The 22,701-nt window shown below is 36.7% G+C and overlaps 2 long non-coding RNA genes across 2 annotated transcripts in view; one reads left to right on the forward strand and one right to left on the reverse strand.

Moving 5' to 3' along the window:
- Positions 1-1,398: 1,398 nt before the first annotated feature.
- Positions 1,399-7,517, forward strand: LOC135302306 (uncharacterized). Its single transcript, XR_010363999.1, has 3 exons — positions 1,399-1,438; positions 2,127-2,206; positions 7,339-7,517. It is a non-coding gene; the product is annotated as an uncharacterized LOC135302306 (long non-coding RNA).
- Positions 7,518-15,089: 7,572 nt separating this feature from the next.
- Positions 15,090-22,701, reverse strand: part of LOC135302778 (uncharacterized) — a 166,455-nt gene continuing 158,843 nt past the window's right edge. The window contains exon 4 of the long non-coding RNA XR_010364340.1: positions 15,090-15,243. This is a non-coding gene — a long non-coding RNA (uncharacterized LOC135302778). The remainder of the gene's footprint in view (positions 15,244-22,701) is intronic.

The raw sequence follows: 22,701 nt of genomic DNA on the forward strand, positions 1-22,701 counted from the left end.
TCATTTCCTGAGACAGTGGTGTTTCAGGCATTGGCTTGAACTTGACATACATTATGATTTTTTACTACATCCATTGCTTAGCACAATTAATCTGGTCTTTATGTTTAACTCAAGCTTCCTTCAGTAACACCTGCTCAGAAGCTCAGAGCAGATATTCCAGGAGGGCTGTGCTGTCATGGACACTGTAGACGCCTATTTCAACAGTTATTTTACATGGACAGTGTAGATTTCTGTTTCAATGGTAATTTTAGAACTATAAAGCTATTCTGCAAAGGCTCCTGAAGAAACAGCCACACAGTCTTTGCTTGTGCTTGAATGTCTACTGTACATGTCACAAAAGCAACCCTGAAGGCTGATAGTGATACATCATCTTACTGCAGGTGATAAAGTTTGCCTTGGAAGATGGACTTCCAGCTACTTTTCAAAAATCAATGAGTCATTGGTACTGTAAGACACTCCACAGCATCTAAAGCCAGTATTAACAATTCTCAGTTATCACATGGATGGTGACCAAAACAAAAAGCTATAAATTTCTTCTCTGCCCCTCTTCTCCAGCCCCACGCTGAGGCAAAAGCTGATCATTATCCTATTGATTCTGGCCAGCGATGGTGTAGAGTAAATCACAAAATCAGATAACCTTGTTTTCCAGCCTTTGTAAACTAATTATGTCTATTAATCACAGGGACCTCAGAACCTGTCCCTCATACTGAAAGAATTTCTGCAGCAGAAACACCTTCCATTTTCTTTCCAATTTTCTATTGCCTTGCTAAAGCAAAATACATTTCATTATCTTTTCTCAGCAGGTTAATGAGATGAGTGAATCTATTGCTAAGATTGATTAAGAAACTTATGAAAAAGTTTCAAAAGTATCAAAAATCACATGTCACCCTCTTTTAGCAAGAACTCACTAAAATCCACTAGAAAACATAATATACAGGAAGAAAAATTATTAGTCTCAGCTCTGGTGGTTCACACTAAATGAAGGATCATCATTGGCATGCTTCATATTTTTCTCAACAGTTATATAAGTCTATATAAGTCTTGTACAAGTTATATAAGAAAACATTTTGTTTCAAAACAAGTTCAAACAGCATTACTTTGTGCACAGAATTTGCACAGAATGCTAACCTGAGAGATCAGAAGCTTTGGTAAGTAAAACACACTCTTACAGGTTCACTGCATTGCCTCAAGCAGATTCAATACCAGGCAGACAGATGCAAAGGTGCAGTCTTTGCTTGATTAAGGCTGACATACATGGACCAAATCATGAAATGGAGAGCACAGAAATCTCCTAATGGGTCTCTTAAGCAGTGTTCAGTGGTGTCAGAAGGCCAACTGTGAAAGCACTTGGTTGTGACGTGGGACCAACCATGGAATAGGAGTTTATGAGGCCACAGAAGAATAAAGGATTCAGAACAAAGAGCAGAACACGAGAAATGTAAAGTCATTTTAAAAGAGTGTGCAGTGTAATTAGTTGGGAATTTTCCATTCTTTCAAGTTGGGGGGTTTTTTTCCCAATTAAATGTTCTCTTTTGCTAAAATTCAGTTGGATAACTTTTGCCAAAAATGAACGGGAGAGGAGAGGAGAGGAGAGGAGAGGAGAGGAGAGGAGAGGAGAGGAGAGGAGAGGAGAGGAGAGGAGAGGAGAGGAGAGGAGAGGAGAGGAGAGGAGAGGAGAGGAGAGGAGAGGGGAGGGGAGGGGAGGGGAGGGGAGGGGAGGGGAGGGGAGGGGAGGGGAGGGGAGGGGAGGGGAGGGGAGGGGAGGGGAGGGGAGGGGAGGGGAGGGGAGGGGAGGGGAGGGGAGGGGAGGGGAGGGGAGGGGAGGGGAGGGGAGGGGAGGGGAGGGGAGGGGAGGGGAGGGGAGGGGAGGGGAGGGGAGGGGAGGGGAGGGGAGGGGAGGGGAGGGGAGGGGAGGGGAGGGGAGGGGAGGGGAGGGGAGGGGAGGGGAGGGGAGGGGAGGGGAGGGGAGGGGAGGGGAGGGGAGGGGAGGGGAGGGGAGCCAATCAACAGGGCAAAGAAGGCATGTTTAGAGAAGGATTTCTCTCTACATATGCCCCAAAGTTTATCTGAAATGTGGGAACCTGTACTTTAACATTCTCAGACAAGCTTCTTTGTTTCTCCTTTAGGAAAGTGCTGCCCAAAAGGTAAAATCCAGCCTGATGATCTGTTTCAGTTAGGCTGCCAAGGTACAATTTGGCTCTCAGAGGTATGTAGGGATAAAACAGGTGACTCCTTAGAAAATTTTCCAGCATTTTTTTCTATGGATTTTAGATTTCAGGTTTCTTACGTTAATTTTTAAAGTCCCTTTACATAGCTGCAATGGCAGTCTCCTGTTAGTATAACACAAACACTTCTGTCTTTTTCAATTTGGCCCTAAAAATAGATAAGATTATAGAACACTTTCAGAGCTATCAGAGATTTCTTGTGTTTATCTCGCTCTTGTAGTTTTTATGTGCTTCATTCAGTCTGTGAATGTGTGTGCCTAAGGAGAACAAAGCAGCCTTACTACTTGGCTTCCTTATACTAAAAGTGCTTTTTCCCCTTTTAAATATAAGTGAAGAATATCTTGGTTTTTGTGTTCTGCATCCAGAAATATTTCAATTCAAGTGAAACACAATAATATTTTTCAGAACTCATTGAAGCTATTACCAAAGTATAACAGGGCATCATGTAATATAAATGTACTTATTTTACAACTATGAAGCCAGTGAAGGTTATTGTGGTTTTTCTAATATACTCAGAAGAATAATTCAAAAAAACCCAAGCCAAGTTTTTTTAAAACAGCAATGGAAGTTTTTTGCCTAGCAGTATCATTTGCAGGAATATATACATAAACTAGGAAATTAGTGCACCATATGTTGATGAAGGCTTACAATTAAAATTTCGGTTGTGCATATCACATACATTTTTATTTTAACAGAAATTTCAGTAGACTGATAAAAGAAACTAGCCACAGTATTCGAGTGATTTATTGTAAGTTCAACTAAAGAAGAAAATTTGATAACACTTAGAATTTGTTACTCTATCCATGTCTTCATATGTTAAAGATTTTCATTAACTATGGGAGTTATATTAAACTATTATTTATTTAAATAGACCATGTAATATATGTGTGCAAAACCAGTATCAATGAACTCTGTCATTCACATTTGAACTGTGGTTAGTATACTGAGGAGTTGATCCACAATGTCCTCAAGCCTCACACAATCATAAAGAAATAACAATTTACATCATATCCTATACTCAACACCATTGAAAAATAATCACTCTTAGGTCATCTAGAGTCTCTTGTAGCCTTATGTAATACAAACTTTTATCTAACAAATAATATAAAATGCAGTAGAATACAATAAAATAAAGGAATAACTATATTTATTTCCATCCATGTTTAGAACAAGACTGGGATCCTTAAAATATTTTCATGGCAAGGAAAAAGAACAAGGTCAGAATAAAAGGTAGCCATGTGAAATCTTGGATCTGCCTTGTCTATCCTGGTGCCAAATCTAAGGGGTGGATGACTAAAAGATGTATCTATATTAAAAAGAACTGCTTGTCAGAGGAGGAATGACAAGCTGTCTGTGGCAGCTTGCAGAGTGTGGGATCAACAGGTTGTAATAAATTCCCGAGAGAATGGAAATAACTTGGAGAAATCACATCAAACTAGAGCCTTGAGGAGAACACAGGTACACCAGTAGGTCTTTTTAGTATTTCACTGCAGGGCAGTAACACATCAATAATCATTCTACCTTTAAAGTAGCTCTAAAATATGTTTTTTTCAAAGAAGAGGAGCTCTTCAGGAGAAATTCCTTTTAAAATCATATGCTCAACAAAGCTTCTCTCAAGGCCTAGAAGGAAAAACGTGAAAAAGTGAAAAGCTTACTGGGCTTGCCTGTTTGTGTTAGCAACCAATAACATATGGTACAATAATGGTACATTAATGTCTTTATCTGAATTACTTGAATTACTGGACTGAAAAATATCTGTCTCTGATGTAAATATAAACTTGTGTTCTTAAGGGAGCTTCTATAATTAAAAAATCCATTGAGTTGGAGCTTCCTTGTGGTCAGATATCTTGTACTGTGAAACTTATTCTACTTCTCCATAAAGCCAAAGGTTCAGTAAACTTACTGCAGATTAGAGAGAAAAATCTATAGGAAAATATGTTGCTTCTTATTGAAACAAAAGCTGTTTTTTAAAGTCTGGAACTCTGAAATGAACTAATGTCTGTGTTTGTTATTGAACAGCTGGCCTATAGGATTTTGCTTTGTTATATGGTGGGGGGGGGTGTGGTATTTTACCACAGAACATCAGGAATCACAGCCTTCAACATTTTTTTTCTCGCTAGATATAAGAAAAGGTGTACAAGATTCTGCAGCACAAATCATATGGTTAGCCTTTAATAACCCTTTATTTCACAGCTCCATTAATATTATATCTGGACCAGTCTCACAAACATGTCTGAAGTCCTTGTTGGTTGCTAAAGTATTTTCAGTATGCTGAGGAAAGGCACTGAGGGACAGGTGGGAAGAGCAGAAGCATGTGTGCAAAGAACAATTTATACATAATCTCTTCTGCAAATAGACAGTTCTCCATTATTACGCTGAAAATGTATACCCTGGGAGAAGTTGACTGCACCTGGAGCTACTGTGCAGAACAGGCATCAAGTTATTTCCCCTCCTGCATTCTGCACCCACACATAATGTGCAAGAAACCTGTCATTCCCAGTTCACAACATGATAAAAGAAAGGGTTATGTGAAGGACAAGAGACCAAGATCAGGGGAAAGAAACCCCAAGTCAAAACAAAACAAAGCAAACAAACAAAACAAACAATAATCCATCATGAAGCCTTGAGGCATGGCAGTAATGAGAAAGGCAAGGCAGTGAACAGTCACAAGACATGGAATACAAAATAAGGAGCCAGGTAGAGCAGGACACTGGACAGAAGGTAAGAAATAGTCTCTGGAATTTACTCAACCTGTACTGGAAATTTTTGTTTCTGAATATTAAACACCTAGTTCCAGTGTGACAAATACCTGGCAGTAAATTGATCCACGAAAGTATATAAAGTGTTGGTAGCAGAGTAACTGTCAGCTGTCCCACTACAAAACCTGTGGGACTTGCATTTACCCAGATTCCTGAATCTGAAATCTCATAAATTCACAGACTTAGTATAATGATGTAGTAATGTTGGCTATTTGAAAGGAGTATTATTCCCTCCAGTATACCAGCATCTCTATATACTGTGGTCCTGGAAATTACTATTCAGATAGGTTTTAGTGGCCTAAATAACTTTTGCTCACTTAAATGTCAATAGTACTTTTGAGAAGAACAAGAGTATTAATTCAGCTCCTCAGCTAATGTCCAGCTAGAGTACTATAATGTCCTCTTGTCCCAAATTGCTCATACAGTTCAAACTGCTATTTTTCATTCTGTCATAAACTGTTGCACACATTTGTGTTGTTACAAGTTGCTGTAGAGGTAACTAAGTTTCAGTAATGCAGAATAAGTACACAAGTTTCCTAGAGCTATCACCAGAATGCACAGATGCTTTCAATACAGCTGGGCTACAGCATTCCATCAAAACCAGCTACAGTGTCCTAGGCACACACTTGGAATAAGCATTACAGACCCCCATCTCAGATCCTAATAAAAGGAAGTTGTATTAATTTCCTTGTGAAACATGCAAAAATAGCAATTTGGATCAACAATCAGGATTACTAAATGTTAGATTAGAGAGGTTTGAAAGATGGGAATTTTTTCAGCTAATGATTCATTCCATGTTACAGAACAGCAGCACAAGGTGTACAAAGAAAACTGCCTTAAATCACCTTGCGTTTACCATACACAGGAGCTGGTTGTTCTTCTTGTTGAAGTGCTGTAACGCAAGGTGATTTATGCAGACTTGTCCTTTAGAGAAAGGCTATTCCATTGTCATTCCCAGTCAATGACAACATGCTTCTGCTCTATAGTAATTCTGAGATGATTTCAAGTTTAGTCCTGTGTGAGAACTTGAGATTTTAACACTGTTAAGGATTAGGAAGGGAAGGAAAATTACTGTTTTAGATAGTGGAAAATTTGGTGTTCAGCTAACAGTGAACTGTCACATAAAAAAAAATTACAGAAGATGAAAGTTTGTTAATTTATAGTGGGTATGGCTTCCTAGAGAAAACACAGAATCATTCAGAGAAAGGGAACTCTAAAGATGAAGATAATAGCTGCTAAATTAATTTTAGCCTAGCATCATATCACTTTGTCTACAAGCTTAGACAGACTGGTGTATCAGCAGACAGTGAATCCCAGACAACTTAACCTCAGGGGAAACCTTTGGAGTCATACCAGTTGACTCTCATACTTTCTATGGCAGATCCCAAAAGGGATTTCTAAAGGGTTTCTAAAAGATCCACAAGAGAAAAACGAGGCAATAGAGAACCAGTGATACAAGAACTCATTAAATAATTCAATTGTTGAATACAGATTATTTTTCATTGTGTAAATTTGTTAATTCTTTAGGTGAATAATTACCCTAATAAAATACATTTCACGCATGTGAATATTGGCAAAGTTCTGTGTTTGCATTTTGCTGCATTTCAGTGGTCTCTGCCCTTACTCTCTCAAGAAAAATATGCCTGCATTCCTCTTGTGTCAAAAAGATAGGCAGGGGGATATCTGGTATTAACATCAGATACACAGTTGACAGTGGTTCACCAGAGGGATAACTCTTCTAATATACTTATGATTTTTTATTATTTTTATTTCGTTTACCTAGTTTTTCACTCCAGCAGGAGAAATTGTTTATCTGAAACTCCTCAAAATCCTTGGGTTTTTATTCTTTCTGGAAAAAAATTATAATATCTTGTTAATTGAGTTATAAAGAATCACAGACTATTCTGAGGATGAGACTCACAAGGATCGTCAAATCCAGTTCTTAAGCAAATGGCTCATGCATGAGTCAAATCCACAAGCTTGTTGTTATTAGCACCATTCTCTAACCAACTGAGCTAATTTCAGGTTGTGCTCATCATATCAAAATAGTTTATTTGGCTCCTACTCCAAGCCCAGCCATGTTAGAGTTTTAGAATATCCCAACATGTTCCCAGACAGACATGTATTTGGAGGCCAGGTGGGCTGACAGGCACACCAGGAGGGAAGGTCCACTTGAGGCTGACCATCAGCTGCAGCAGTACCACAGTCCTGTGTCCAGACTGACTTGGCTCCAGGGCACACCAGGGAAATTGTCTATGCATAAGTAATGCTGCTTCCACACCTTCAGGTGGTACCTCAAGGAGCTTCAGTGTATTTCACACCAGAATACATCTTTTTATGTTCTCACTTGTCAGGTTTCAGATGGCATTTTTGACAATGTGGTGCCAGCAGTTTGACTACTGAACACATGCTGAATTCTGCACACCATGTCTCCAGCTGGAATCAAGGGTCGTTGGCAGGTGACACCACAGATGAAATCTGGTTCTCGATACCTAGTCTTGCAACTGACGAGAGGTTTCATGTCAACACTAATCTCACTTCACTAAATGTGTTTATTTTGTAATGACAGCTTCTTTTTACAAATTTCTTTAACTACTTATTATGCCCCCTTTATAGCTGTGATGCACATTGTGATGAAGGATGAAATGTTGTTGCTTCATGGAAAAGGGGCCATTACTATTTTAATCTAACATGAGTAGTGCAGGGTCATTTGGATATTACAGATGTAGAGATTAAAACAATCTCATGTGCTGAAATATAATATAAAAATAACTCTGTCTTCTGGAGCCAATTTCTAGAGGATCTCATGACATCAGCAAGGGCCATCTTTGTAACCATAGTGAGAAGATATTAATTCATGCTGTTTGCACACTGTCAGTTACTGAATAATTAGTATATGACTGTCAAATATGTCATCAAACACTTTAATAAATGAAGATGTATCAAAGATATAATTGACGTATACAAGTTTCTGTGAAAAGCAGAAAGCGAGTGTCTTTCTTCAGCTTATAATAGATGGCTGCTAAAAAGGTAAGAAAGAAAGATGGGGAAATCAGGGTTAAAAAGAAGAGAAGATACTATGAGCAGTAAGAGACTTTACATATTACAGAACTCTGAGATTATTAGAATAACTGCAAATCAGAAGCATCTCAAATAACTTCAGTGCCACCAAAAGATAGCTAAATGCAGTCTGAGCTTGAAATCACTTAATTCATTTAAATGAATCTTTGATTTCTAAATTTATAGCCTTTGTATACAACAAATAGCTAGTGGCTGCTTCTAGTTGCAGTTCAAAAGGAGAAAGCATTAAGCAGAATTTTCCTCCAGTTCTTCTCACCACTGTGTGTGAAGGACAGCTACAGTACCAGCCTTTAAACACTCTGGGCTCTGGGAAGATTTTCAGCTGAAGTAATTTGGAATTGTGCCAATGACTGTAACGAAGCTATTCTGATATCTACCAGATGACAATTTGGCTCAGAAAAATCAAAGTCGGTGAAAGCCCCAGCTGAGAAACCATGACTGGCAGGTTCAAGCTGGCATAGTGAGGGCTGTAGGCTGTACAGCTTTGATGGATGACTTCAGTTTCACTCTAAGTGACACATATCCAAATTATTTGGTGGGCAAAGGCAGTTTTGCCTAAATACTCAAATGATCACTCTGACTTACATCCAATTGCTTACAGGGGTGTCTGCCTAAATACCACTCAAATTTCTTTTCTTTGCATCCCCATGCTCCTTGAAAGCCATCATTGAGCCCCAAAGGGAAGTATTCTTAGCAGATACTTAAAGATGCTCTTTGTAAGTACAAATTTCTCATACTGCTATTTAGTGTGGAGAAGAAAAGCCGTTTCCTCTGGTCTTTGCAGTGAATTAGCTGTAGGGAAGCAGTCAAGAAAGCCAATTGGAAAAGACCCCTTTGCTTTTCTCCATGCTTGAAGGACTTGGCTTTGCTTTTTTTTCAAGTGAGGAAGCACATTTCTACCCATGGTGAATATAGCAGGAACTCTACAGTTTCCAAGTGCATAAGGCTTAAGCGCATAATCTTCTTATGAACACTAGCTTTTACTGTCTTGACTCTGTTCCATTAAATGCGAGTGCTGTTACAAGGATAATCTTTGTATCAATTGGTTACATAATTCAGTGATCAGACCAATCTGAGGCACAAAGACTTTATTAATGGATAACCAAAATCATGACAGAGTTTTGTTTATCTACAAACTCCCTTAAGAACAGCTAATAAACCTTTAATAAACAGCTAATAAATGAGAACAAAAATTATGTCTGAAAAAGAGTTTGAGGGTTGGAAAGAACTGTTGGTTTCACTTTAAAAGTTTCCTGAGAAAATGCACTGCCCACTAAAAATCGAAGCATGTACAAGCCACAGGCTGGGTCAGCATGGTCAGCAGCCTGGCTCCAGAACACAACTGCCTTAGGAGAGCACAAGGGTAGTGGTGTCACCTAATTCTGGCAAGTAAAGCAACACTTCTGTTGACAGGACTCAGTCTCTCCCTGCATACATGCAAGTGTGGCAGCTCACTCAGACCCAGCTTGGGTACTGCAAACTGGGGAAAATGTTTGTCCATACAGATTTATTAAGAGATCCACATCTGTATTCAGTTAAGGTCAGAGTCCTACTTTTTGTGCCCTAAAGTGTGTAACTCCAACTGTAATGAAAGCAAGTCAAGTTTTAAATATTTTTAAACATCTATGATTTTTCTGTTTTTGAAAAATCCTATTTCAATGAATATGATTTCAAATATTGTTATAGCACAATCTAAGAGAGTCTTCTAAATAAGAAACAGACTCAGAAAAGGACAGAGAATTGCATTTATGAAGTTTTTAGGAAATTGCTTACAAGTCTTAGAGTTTAAAATGGGGAAATTGAGTATTTCTGTTATATGAACAAATCCTATATTATTTGCTGTTGAAGTCACCCAGACATCAAACATGTCTGGCCACAGTGGTCAAGTGAAGTTCAGAAATCCTTTGAAATTAAACCTCACAAACTTTGCTGGCTGCCAGACAGTTGTTCATTTACAGAATAAATACAAATTATGAATCACTAGAAAGTGATTGTGAACAAAAAGCATGTAAACGTGCCAGGTAGAATGAAACTACTGAAGCAAGCCCCAGCTAAAATGACAGCAGTCTTCAAGGGTTCACAAGTATCTGCTGTCCATAATCCCAGAACACACTTCCATTCTTCCTGCAAGAAAATATAAGACTACAGCAAAAGTTTAAAGCTACAACCATGCCATGAGGAGAAAATACAAATATTGCCTGTATGAAAGCAGTCCTCACTGGTATGTTAACCCTGCACATACAAATAAAATTTATCAGCCAGCCAGCAGATAATTATGCTGAAGAGATTATCAGGGTCTTTCATTTTAGATTATTGCCAAACATCTCCAGTGCCTAGTGCCTTAAAAAAAATCTAGAGCTTAGTTAAATATCCTCAGAAGCAAAGGAGTTCCTTCCTTGCCTCTTGCAGGCAAGAAAAGCCCAGATTACCATTTCAGTCTTTTTGCATTCCTTATTTATCCACACCAAAGCCGTCACCAGCTGTGCTTCATTTTCCTACTAGGAAAGTAAAGTGGACTTCAGCTGAAATCATTTCAACTGTAGACTGCAGAAAAAGTAATTGAAGACTGCACTTTATGTTCTTTCCTTCAATAGATTTAACTATGGTGATTTGTCCCAGTTTAATTTGTGTTTACTGCAAATTGGACTCCACTCAGGTTAATTTTTGTTCACTGTGGTTTTCTTTGGTCTAGACACAATATGAGTCTTTTGGCAATAAACCTTCTAAGCTCTACTTCTTTATGTGGCTGGGAAGTTTATGCCATTTACAGAGGCTTAATAAGGCATCCATCATAATAAAGTCAAAGAAAATGTACAATCTTTATGCCATTCTAGCATCAACATCATGTAAAGATTAGTATTAAATATCCTATAAAGAAAATAATTTTTCCTGACCAAAAAATTATTATTTAGCATACCTGTTTTTTTGCCAAAAAGAGGGATTTTTGGAACTCTGCCTGAGAAGAAATTACCAGAAATTGAAGGGTAGTTTGTGTCTTGCTCTTTTGTTCCCAGGCTACTGTGTGTCCTACAGGACAGTTTGCAACCAGGGTTTTTTTGTGAAGTTACAGGCAAGAGTTTCTCTTGTCTTGGAATGCTTGTACATTGCATAAAATGGACCAGGTGGGTGTGACAGATGGAGTGCAAAGAGGAGGTCCAGTGGGACTAGTAGCCTCCTACAACCAGGAGGCAGGTAAAGAAACTGGGAAAAGAGAACTCTTTCACAACTCAGGATTTATCCCAGCTAAGAAGCTACTGAAAATATGTGAAGCACATCAACACCAAAAATTAAAAGGTCCAAATGGCAATGACACAGACAGGAGGGGAAAGACTGACCCTCAGAACCTTAGTTTAGCTTAAGCCTGTCTCAGTTCCTGAGATTTTTTCTGATTGTTCTAAGAATCACTGTGTTCTAGTTCATTGCTTTTTGTTCTATCAAAATGTAGGTTTAGAGACTGAAACTCTGATTATTTTTTTTCTGCTGTTCTCATGTTAAGGAAAACATTCACTTCAGGGTTCTTACTGACTGGAGGTCCTGACACACAACTCAAAATTCATTTTGACAAGGAGGCTGGACAAAATTAAGTAAAATTTTCAAACAGGTGACCTCATTAAAGCACTCATCAGTGTGCAGACACCAAAAATAAACTGGTTTACATGTCTAAGGTGTTCTTGCTCTAAAAAGATCTCAAAGGACTTTCAAATTTTATCTGTGATAGTAACTTCACCCACTAAATTAAAATACCAGGTATGTGATGCTTAGAGAATGAGCACGGAGCTGAATAGCATTGAATACAGATACAATCAGCTGAACCTAAGTAAATCTTATCTCCATCAGTCCAGAAAGCAACAGCTGGAAATAAACAAAATATCTTTGCTGCTTTCCTGCTCCCATTACTGTTTGTCCAACTCTGGCTTAGATCAACAACAGTTTCCTAGAGATTCCAAAGTTGTGAATTGTGAATTCAAGCCTCTCGTTTCTTTTACACAGAAGGCTCTATTATTTGAAATATCAATATTTGCATTTTAAAAGGCTTGTTTATTTGCCTGACTGAAAAAAATGATAAAAAAAAAGACATGGAGAAATGGAATGTATTTATGGGGACTATAGTGTGCTGGCAAAACTCATGTAACAATATATTTTTATTTTTTCATTTCAACACATATCTTTTTAAAAGACCTGGGAGACATAAGGGAGATATTGTTTGCAGTAACAATATCTACTTTAAAAAATTGAAGTATACAATATACAAATATGCTTCTGGGAAATAATCTTTAAACTATTTTCCTCTATCAAAATTTACAAATATCACACTGCTATCATGACCATTCTACTACTTTTAGAAAAAAGTTTTGCTACTACTTTTAGAAAAAATTGGTTGTGAAAATGAAAGGTAAAGACTTACCACATTAATGCAAAAACAACAAAAAATGCTTAAGTGCCATAGAAGAGAAATTATAACTGCAGGATTTTTCTATGAGCAGAAAATACAAAATAATAAATGATTTTGAATGTCAAAATAAATGTCTATGTATATTCAATTCATTGTCTTTGAAAGGTGTTCTATCCAACAAACCATGAGATATCTCAAACTCAAAAACCAAAAGTATCATAATTGTAATGAATACTGTATAAAAACCAAAACTGGAACATAAGCTGTATATAGATTGAAACTGAACTAAATAAATGACCAGTGAAGTAGGAGACATTGGTGTTATATTCAGAAGCATGAACACACAACCTACAAAAAGAGTACAATTTTATCTCACTTTTAAGAGCATTATTTAGATACAGTTAGGTCATACAAAGGACAAATGACATATTATTACTGATATTGCCATTAACTAGTTCTGCAGAGATAAAAAAAAAGTTTTATTTTCATCATCATTATTCATCAGTCAGTCACAAACTTGCTTTAATAAGAAAGGAAACAAGCTTTTTGGTTTTTAGAAGGGTAGCACTGATTTATAAATTCTAAGGCTTCCTTTTCCCTATATTTTTGTATGGTTAATTCAATTCTATAGATACTAAAGCTAGATAAATTCTACAGCTACAACAAAAACTAACCTTCTGAAATATCCAGAACAGGCATAAAAAAATAATTTAAATTAATCAAAAAATATACAAAGGCTATGAAAAATAAATAAATTATTTTTAGATGGAAAAATATTTTAGTGGCTCATACAAACACAGTACTACCAATATTTTTAGAGTCCTATTTCTATAGTTCTAGAGCACTATTTGGGAGTACCCAATCTTGTTGAAGAATAAAACGTATCCCAGATCACCTCGTTGTCCCTATCCAAAAGCACACAGCTCCTCTGAGCTATCTGCCAAACCCCCCAGTAATCAAAGAAGGTATTTGCAGCAGCTGATTCATCCCTTCCTAAAATAGAATGAACTGCCCTCTGAAGATAACCATGAACCATAGAGGACGTTCAGGTGATAACTGTTGGGAGGTGTGAAATCCATAGTCGTGGCATAAGTGATTCAGCTCCTCTGTGCTCTAACTTTCTGTCACTGGAAGGGATTAATAGCATTCCTTGCTTTTCAATAATCTCCTATCCAGGCAGAAAAACAAATGAACAAGAACAAACAAACAAGCAAAACAATTGAAAACTGCAAGGAGATTAGAGCTGTTTGTGTTATCATTTTGACATTGAACAGAGCTTCTACTTAATTTACAAGTGAATCCTTGTATATAACATGCTATACATATAAAAAAATACATTTTTTCAGAACTTGTACTACCCACTCAGATGTTGGGAGGGAAAAGACTGTTCTTGCTTCCCTTCTTGTGCTGTCTAAAGAGCTACTGTCACTTCCTCTGACTGTAACAGAATTGCAGGTAGTCAGTCATGGGCCACCTGTCAGGCATTAATTAGTAGTTTTGGCACAGGAATCAAACACATCTAAAGTGCTAAAATAGACAGGAAGCTAAAAATGGCACAAAAGTAAAAGAAGACTCAAAAAAATTTGTGTGTGTTTCTAGAATTAGGAGATATTCTTATAGAGCTTTTTAAAAAAGTGGGAAAATTTATTTATTCTCTATACAGAAACACTTTCCCTAGGGATCAGGTTAGTAAAAGGACCCTAACTTCTCTCTCAGTTCTGAAGTCAATAGAGATTTTGACAAGACAATATTCAGACCCATAGCCTCAAGTCCAAAGTGAAAAAAAAATTCTTCTCCTGATTTATCTATAGTAATAGAAACCTATCCAAACTCTGTTTTGGTTGAGACTGATTTGGTATTTTGCTTGGAAAAAAGGAAATTCAGAAGAGAACATTTTAATGCTGGTCTATGTCTTCATATGGTAAATAAGGTTGTCATGCTGTCCTCATAAGCATTGTCCAGTTTACCCATAGCCTGTATTCCATCTGTGCCTGTATTCCATCAGTTTTAGCTGATTCTTGGTGTGATATTGACTTCTTGGTTACTTCAGCAGTACAGCAAGATTGCACAATCAAAACAAAACAGAAATATTCAGAGATGGAGTTTACTTGTGTGATGGCCACAAGTGATCTGATTCTCTGCTCTTGGAGGCACGAAATATATTTCTCATACATACATTCCCATCATCTCTTATTGCTGAGATCTAAGGATCCTTATTGTCACCAGTTAACATTATACAGCTTTTCCCTGGTGTGTACTAAACAATGGTGTTATTCCGACTTAGTACTAATCTAATATTCTGTTAGGTGCATAATTGGAAAAAAAATAAAAGGAAAATAAATTAACCCTTAATATAGAGATTAAGATATCTCTATATTGTTCAAAAATAAAAAAAAATCTTAATCTGCAGCAGGTAGCTTGTCTCATTTTTGGATCATCATGGACACAAATAAATGCACTTCTTACTCTTGACAGTCCTGCAAACGGGGCTTAGGGCTGCAGGCTGGAATCAGGAATTAAGATCCAATTGTATAGGTAGAAATACTAAAAGGAAAAGTAGTACCTTGATGCTGATGAATCTACAATTCAAACCTGAAAACAGAAAATTCATCTCACCTGCACAGGCTTTGGTGGTGACTGTGGTATGACCTGATTTTAGCATGGAAGAACCATCAGGTTTTTAACATTCCTATCACTTTTGAAGAGGCAGAGATCTTCAGATAGACATCGTGTTCTTCTTTCCCAAAGAAATGTATGATGGTTTCTTACTGCACAAAGGGCCTACCTGACAATGAAAAAGAAAAGTTGTATAATTCTGTATGACAATTTACATTTCAGCAAAGTTTTTTACCTGAAGTGTATGGGCCTAAAAGCACAGCCAAGTGTATGGGTGAACACATAACCTTCATGCTCAGATACCTTTCTAACACACACACAATACCAGAGATGTCAAACTCATAAGCTGAAGTGATTTGACAAAAACAGAAATGGGGAAAGGGGAAAATGTGAGGCACCTGGGTCAAATAAAGGAAGTCTGGGCTTAGAGCACTGAATGGCAATGCTTCTTGTGTGCTATTCAACATTTTCCTGTGCTAAAAGGCCACCCTAGATTTATAGCATATGAGGGTGTTTATAGTATAGACTATAAACTGCTCTCTGAAATATTTGGCACAAATGTATTTCCAAAGATGAAAAATGGCTTATAACCAAAAAGAAATTTAGGCATTTGAGGTCATCGCTTTTGCATACCTCAGAGTATCCTTGGCTTTAACTAAGCATGGGCTTGTGAGTAACATCTGAGAAAAAGCATATCAGATTTTAACTATAAAAATTTATTTCTACTAGTTTATTCTCTCTTCTTTATTTCCATTTTTATTTTCTAAAAATAAAAAGAGAAGCTTTGTAATAGCCTACCTTTTGGTTTTAGTTCCTGTAAATCAAAGTCTATAGAGGCCTCAAAAATGAACAGAGGGATTTCTCATGCTTGTCCTGGGAACAATTAAGAAATAAGACTGTCTAATTTAAGCACAGTTCAACTGAAGAGATTTTCAAAGACTGTTAAATGAACAGTCTGGCTGTTAGGTCCATCACTTGGCAAATCCATCACTTAGAGTAAGAAGTATTCTGGGTGGGACAGAGCTACGCAGCTTGAATAAAACAAGATAGTGATATTTGTGGCAATGTTACATTACTAAAGAACTGTATTTTAAGCACCAACTAATTTTCATGCAGATTCTGTATTTGGGAAGATTGTTTTAATTATATAAATGCAGATAATATATGTAAAAAAAAAAAGAAGAAGAGCAATGAAAAACTTGAACACTTCATCACAGATTTCCTGGAAGTACTCAGTGAGTTTGAAGTCTTGTCTAGGTCTTCAGGTTGCTCCCTGCAAGCAGCAGCCTCAAGGATAAAATGCAGCAAGTACTTAAAAGGCCCAGGAGAGTCCTGGAGTCTAGAACAGAAGATAAAACACACAAGCCAGAGGGCCAGGCTAGGTAGCTGCTGCCCCGGGGGTTTATTCATAGCACAGGATTTAACATCTGGCTGCTGCAGAGATCCCATGGGCTGCCATCATAGGTCCTCAGTGTCTTTATTGCAGCTTTTAAAAACAGTCCCGGTTAACCCACTAAAAAGAGCAGATTCTTTCCTGTCTAAGCATCAGCCATGTGTTTTATATTTCATTTTGAAGTACTGTGGCTAGGCTGGTTTTCCTATTAATATATTCATTAAGGAAAAAATAAATAAATAAAATAAGAGGGCAAAGGGACTTCTTTGTAAGAATTTGGAACAACTACACCACTTTGTCAGATTCTAACAGATGCCAGATTATCCCCCAGAAGCAATCTGGTGACTATGTAGCACGCCAAAAAAACACCCTTGTTAATCAGACTAACCAAATTCAGCTCTGTTATGACTTGCTGTGGTTGATTTTTTTTTCAAAATACACCGTGTATATTCATTAAATATGAAGAAAGAGCCCACATGAATATTAAAGTTATGTCATTAAGGAAGAAAGGAGAATTAACACTGCAAAATCACTGTAGTAAAAATTTTTTAGACCATTTTAAAATTACATGCTCTTTCATATTTAGAGTTGTCCAGAAGGTACATGAAATACCAGACTCATAGACATTAATATTGTTTATAACACTTCTTAAGTAGATTATAATTTCTTATGGCAGCTGTGCTAGTATAAAGTACTGTTGACATAATTTTTAGGTAAAACTATGTCTAAAGATTTTAAAACATCATGGGACAGACAAATATTGATCCTGAAGGAAGCTTAGGATGTTTCTGTTCCCTTACATATGATTATCAAAATAATTTTCTCTACAAATTTATCCTCTTAACATATTTATTGATCTTGGGAATCATGGGCCTGAGAGGGTCAGATGTGATAACCTGTACACCAGAGCTAATTCAATTAATGCTGCCCCTAATGGTGTGTGTTGGCCACTATTTACAGAATGTGATGGCTGTGAATGCACCATAGCTAGCCCCAAATATAGAAGCCAATATTAGCTGGTGCAGGTCAAAGTTCACTCCTTATTATGCAAAAAGGTAACATTTCATAAAGAACTGCAGGCCAGTGGAAAATAATCTGCCAATGCATTTCTGCATTTTCACTGATTCCTCCAAAGTTTTGTCTTTCTTCTTTATTAGCATGATGGCTTTCAGGTTCAGGAGCAGAAGTGGAGGACCTGGATTATTTTCCTTGATAAAGATATGCTGCTCTCATTGAGTTCTGAATGCAGAAAATACTAGATGAGTATTCTATCAAGGCATTTAGAGTGCAAAGCATAAGCACGAAGATATATAAAAATGTCAGATGAATCAGAACATTTTCCAGTGCACTTTTTCCACCTGCATTCACCTCTCTAGGCTTTCTCCTGAGCAGTGTTTGCCCAAGTTACACGTGGTGATGCTTAACCAGCAGCTCTGGTTTATCCTGTCTCCTGCCTACAGGCACACAAAACTTTTCAGAGCAGTAGCTGTCTGTCCATATCAGATGCTACATTTTATTTTCAGCACAGACTTTTTTAGCTGAGAAAAGAGATTATGTATCTCTTATGAAGCCACTAAGAGAAGTAGGGTTACGCTACCCAGTTTATTGACCACTCAGCTTGATTTAGTGCAATCCACGCCAACAATAAAACAGTCATTTTTCCAAATACTGATGTGATAGCTCTTTAGCTGCCTGTCAGCATCGATAAGAATGCCAAAGCAGTAGGACCTTTCACCCTAAGAAACCTTATAGAGGAGGTGTTAACCTCCTGGAGATGTAAACCTGCATTGTAGAATACATTATGCAATAGTGTAGGGTGAAGCATAGTCTCTAGTCCCTGGTAAAATGAAAATGCCATCTACAGGTAAAATGCTTTTGTTTTCTAAATGTAATATGAAATTCTCAATTCATTAATATTTGACTAGACATTTGAAATTTTGTCTCAATTTCTATTGACTACAGTCCATATAATTCCACAATAACTCCATCACAATTTCTCTACGTCAATATTTTATTCAATTTGTTAAGTACAGTATTCATTTCTGCTCATGTGGAATCTAACACGCAGTCACTGCTTTTGTCTGTCTGCTAGCACAGGAATATTGATGGAAATCAATGGCGTAATCAATCTTTTGTGTTTCCTTATGTCTGTAAATGTTGAGACTTTAGCTTAAATGTTAGATGACTGAATCTGAGGAAGGGAGGAAAAGGAAGGAATTCACAATCTCAAATAAGATCTAGATGAAATACAAAAATGTCATTTTCATTTCTTAATTATGTCAAATTAAAAGTCATGATAGCCAGAGCACATTTTAACTGGCACTAGTAAAGCACTTAGAAGTAATTGTACAATCAGTGTCATGTAACAGATCATTTTGATACTATTAGTTAAAGATGGATTCCCATTTGAGTTTTTGATGCATTTATTTCTAGTACTGAAAATCACTACTGCATTTAAAATACTACAGGGATAGTGATTCACGTAGTATTTTTGCTTCCTTTTACTTAATTGTATATCCTAGAAATATCCTGTCCATTTTCACTGACATGTGTAATTCTGTACAAAGTTTTATTCTGACATATTTAGTCAAAATGCATTTCAGTGTGCAGAAACAATCTGCCAGTGCCTAATTGTGGAGGTATATTGCTCAAGTTATGGAAACCAGGAGAGGCCCATCCATGGCATAATGCATTCAGATAGGACACTTCAGAGACTTGGTTTTTGGATGATTAGCAGAGCAGATGTTAAATTAATATTTTTAAATTATGTTTCCTAATTTGTAAATATAATTTTCCCCCTGGTCTCCAATATGATAAACAAAACATTCATGAAGTTGGAATCAGAAAATTCTCTTTGTTGCATAATATGTGCTTCGCCATTGTTCAATTACCTGGCCCCACCAGGCTTAAAATTGCACGGCTGGTGAATTTTAATCAAGATTATATAAAGATTTTAGGAAACTACATTTTAAGCTTTCAGATTACTAAGAAACCCACTAAAATACATGACTTAAAATATTATCTTCCAAAAGTCCTAATTGCTTATGTCAATTGCTATTGAAAAATAAGAAACAGGTACCTGATCTTTATCTATTTTCTATCCCTGCCTTACCAAGAGAGTCATCCTCAGGCCCAGGGACACCAGGACACACTCCTGCATATTTCAGAATGAGAAATTTATTTTGTAATGAGGCAACAAACATTTTCAGACAAGAGGATAGATGGAGTAGCACAAGCCTGCCAACAGAGTTATAATTTCAGTCAGTTGCTGAAAAACATTTATTCAGACAAAAAGGCCTCATCATATAACCCATCTCCTTTTTGTGCAGTGCTTTTTTTAAGTCCACTACTGGGATGAGAAAAGGGAGACACTGGGTACAAGCCCTCCCAACAAAATCTTCCTCTGTAACTATGTCAGTAATGGACTAAAATGGAAAAAGGAAAGGTGTATGAAATGTTGTGACAGCCACAGAGACTTCCCAGGTCACTTGCTGTTCCTGAGTAACAACACCAGTTTTTGTTTTCAATACAACTTGCTATAGTCAGATGTGGAAACACATTTTCAAAAACAAATGGTTTGTTTGTTGTTCTTTTTTTTAAATAATTGAACATACAAAAGGAAAACTTAGGAAGCTTAGACTTATTGTCTTCCAATTTGTTCTCCTGGTGAATTTATAACGCAGATAATAAAATATACTGACCTTGCAGCAAAGCAAGAACTTTGAGTAAGTCAAAAAATTACTCATTCATAAGAAATGGAAACAGTTAAAGAGCATTTAGAAATGCACAGTAGGCTATTGGTTTGTGTTTTTCTTGGATACTCTGTTTTGTTCCTAATGTTTGATGGATACCAAAAATAAATGGGAGGGATGGTCTAGAAGAGGTAAAAACAAACCTTAAACCTCAAGCTCTGCTTGAGCTTTTTTAAGATTTAAATAATGTTGGTATAGTGCTGCAAATTTGGGGATTAAAAGTCTGCTCTAAATGGGCTCCATTTTGGAAACAGAATGTAATGGTGTGTTTTCATTACTACAGCACATCCTGTTATTTTATCTGGATATGAAAACTTAAAAAGAGTGAAATGAGCCCAGCAATATTTTTAAACAATCCAAAGATGACTTTTAAACACTGGACTGGAACTACAAATCAAAGGAATAAAATTAGATACAGCAGAAATCAGGACAAATGGGAACTGATAGGATGAGAAAGGATGGACAGTGCCAGCCACATTTTTTGTTGTTGTTTCTTTTTTTGTTTTGTTTGGGTTTTATGGGTTTGTTTTGGTTTGGGTTTTTTATTTTGGTTGTTTGGTTTGGTTTGGTATGGTTTGGTTTGGTTTGATTTGGTTTTTTTGGCTGGTTTTGTTTGTTTGTTTGTTTGGGGTTTTGGGGGTTTTGCTCGTTTATTTGTTTTTTAATTAGAAGATAGAAGTTTTGGAAACACACAGATTTCTGGAGGGTCCTTTGGCAAAGAAACAGATGCTTTCCTATTTCTCTGTGTAGTCTTTGGACTCACAAGCCTTAAGGAACTTGGTAAATTACTGAAGACCCCTAGGAACCTGTAATAGATTATAACTCTGAAATACATCTTGATTTATCTTCCTTTTTCTTTTTTTTTTTTTTAACACAATCTTGATAACAGCATGGAATAAGACAAACCCACAAAAAATGTGAAAACCAACTTCAACTTAAAAAAGGTCACTGAAGGACACACATCCAAACAAAGTGGGGTGTCCCATACCAGGGAAAGTTTGGACTTACTGTGCTTAGAGTACTTTGATGATCTCTTCTTATCCAACAAATTCAATAGTTTTGGGACATACAAAAGTTGTTTCCCACGGTAAGCTTGACTTATACCAGTAATTTGATAGATGTATGATCTATGCAGACATCTGAGATCTTCTGGTGTGACATCAGGGCCAGAACTTCTGTGTGATAAATACACATCTAGAAATCCTAGACCAGGATTAAAAAAAAATGCCCAAATTCTTTTAGAGAGCATTTCATGGCAGGGAAAGAGAATATGCCCAGAACTATTGTGTCCCTTGTTTGTCAGAAGCGGTAAAGCATTCTTATATTTAGATGTCTGAAAAAGAAATAAACTTCTGGTTTCTACAGAGAAAGATTCCAAGTCAAAACAGGACTTTATTTGAAAATCTCTGTATAGGAAAACTCTCTAAGATGTTTAGATCTTTTTTTTTTAAAAAAGAAAAGTTATATATTTTTGTTAGATCCTTATAACAGGGAATGGAACTGCATTACAGCAGTTCCAGGGATAATTGCTCTTTTTTTGTGATATAGGTGCACCAATTACTATTAAAAAAAATTAAATTTGCTCAAGCATTTTCCTAATTAATTTTTATTTTTCTAAGATGCGGAATTACAGAAAACAAACCCCAACATAATTTCAGACAGCTCAACAGAACTTATCCTTTATCCTCCCTATCTTTTCAAAAAGTTATGCTTTTCAAAATTAAAATGCATATCAGCCAGTGTTTTAAAAATAATATGACTTCTCCTGCTCTTTATATATATTTTTACTGTGCTCAGATTAGCAAGAGATGTTACTTAACACAGTTTGCAAACACACTTATTAGCTTTAAATAACTGTAAATTTTGCTTTGCCTTTACAAAATTCTCTGCACAAAGCACACAAGTCTGTACCATGATGTGATTTTACACTCACTGGTTCCACAGACTGAAGAAAGCAAAGGCTGAAGCTCTGGTTTGGATCTTTCTCCAGTAAGAAAAACTTTTCTACTGAGAATCAAAAGGACAGTGCCAGTTTCCTTCTTGAGTTGAATGAGTTCAGCTGCTTCTTACAAACTTTTGTTTCCTATAAAGAGTTTTTATTAATGGTCTCACTTACTAAAACCTGACCAAATTTGGGGTTTTTCAATGTACTGTATCATTAAGAAAATGTAAAAACAAACAAACTGACAGAAACATGAGAAACAGCACTTTAAAAGAACAGATTCATAATATTTGAGGTTTGGAGAGTTGTTCTGTTCTCCTTCCAATACTTTAAATTACATTTTCAGGCCAGAAGGGTTATTAACAACTTAGTTTTAAAGCTCTTAAAAATCCAAACACTGACTGGATTAACTACAAGGGTGCAGAGGACACGTTTCTGTTTCTGACTTCAGCCACTCCCATGTCTGTCAGCATGTCTGAATTAGAGCTGAATCTGATTACTGTATTAAAATGTAGAGAAACAGTAGAAGCAAATAAAATG

Source organism: Passer domesticus, chromosome 6 (genome assembly GCF_036417665.1).
Source record: "Passer domesticus isolate bPasDom1 chromosome 6, bPasDom1.hap1, whole genome shotgun sequence".
Taxonomy (NCBI): domain Eukaryota; kingdom Metazoa; phylum Chordata; class Aves; order Passeriformes; family Passeridae; genus Passer; species Passer domesticus.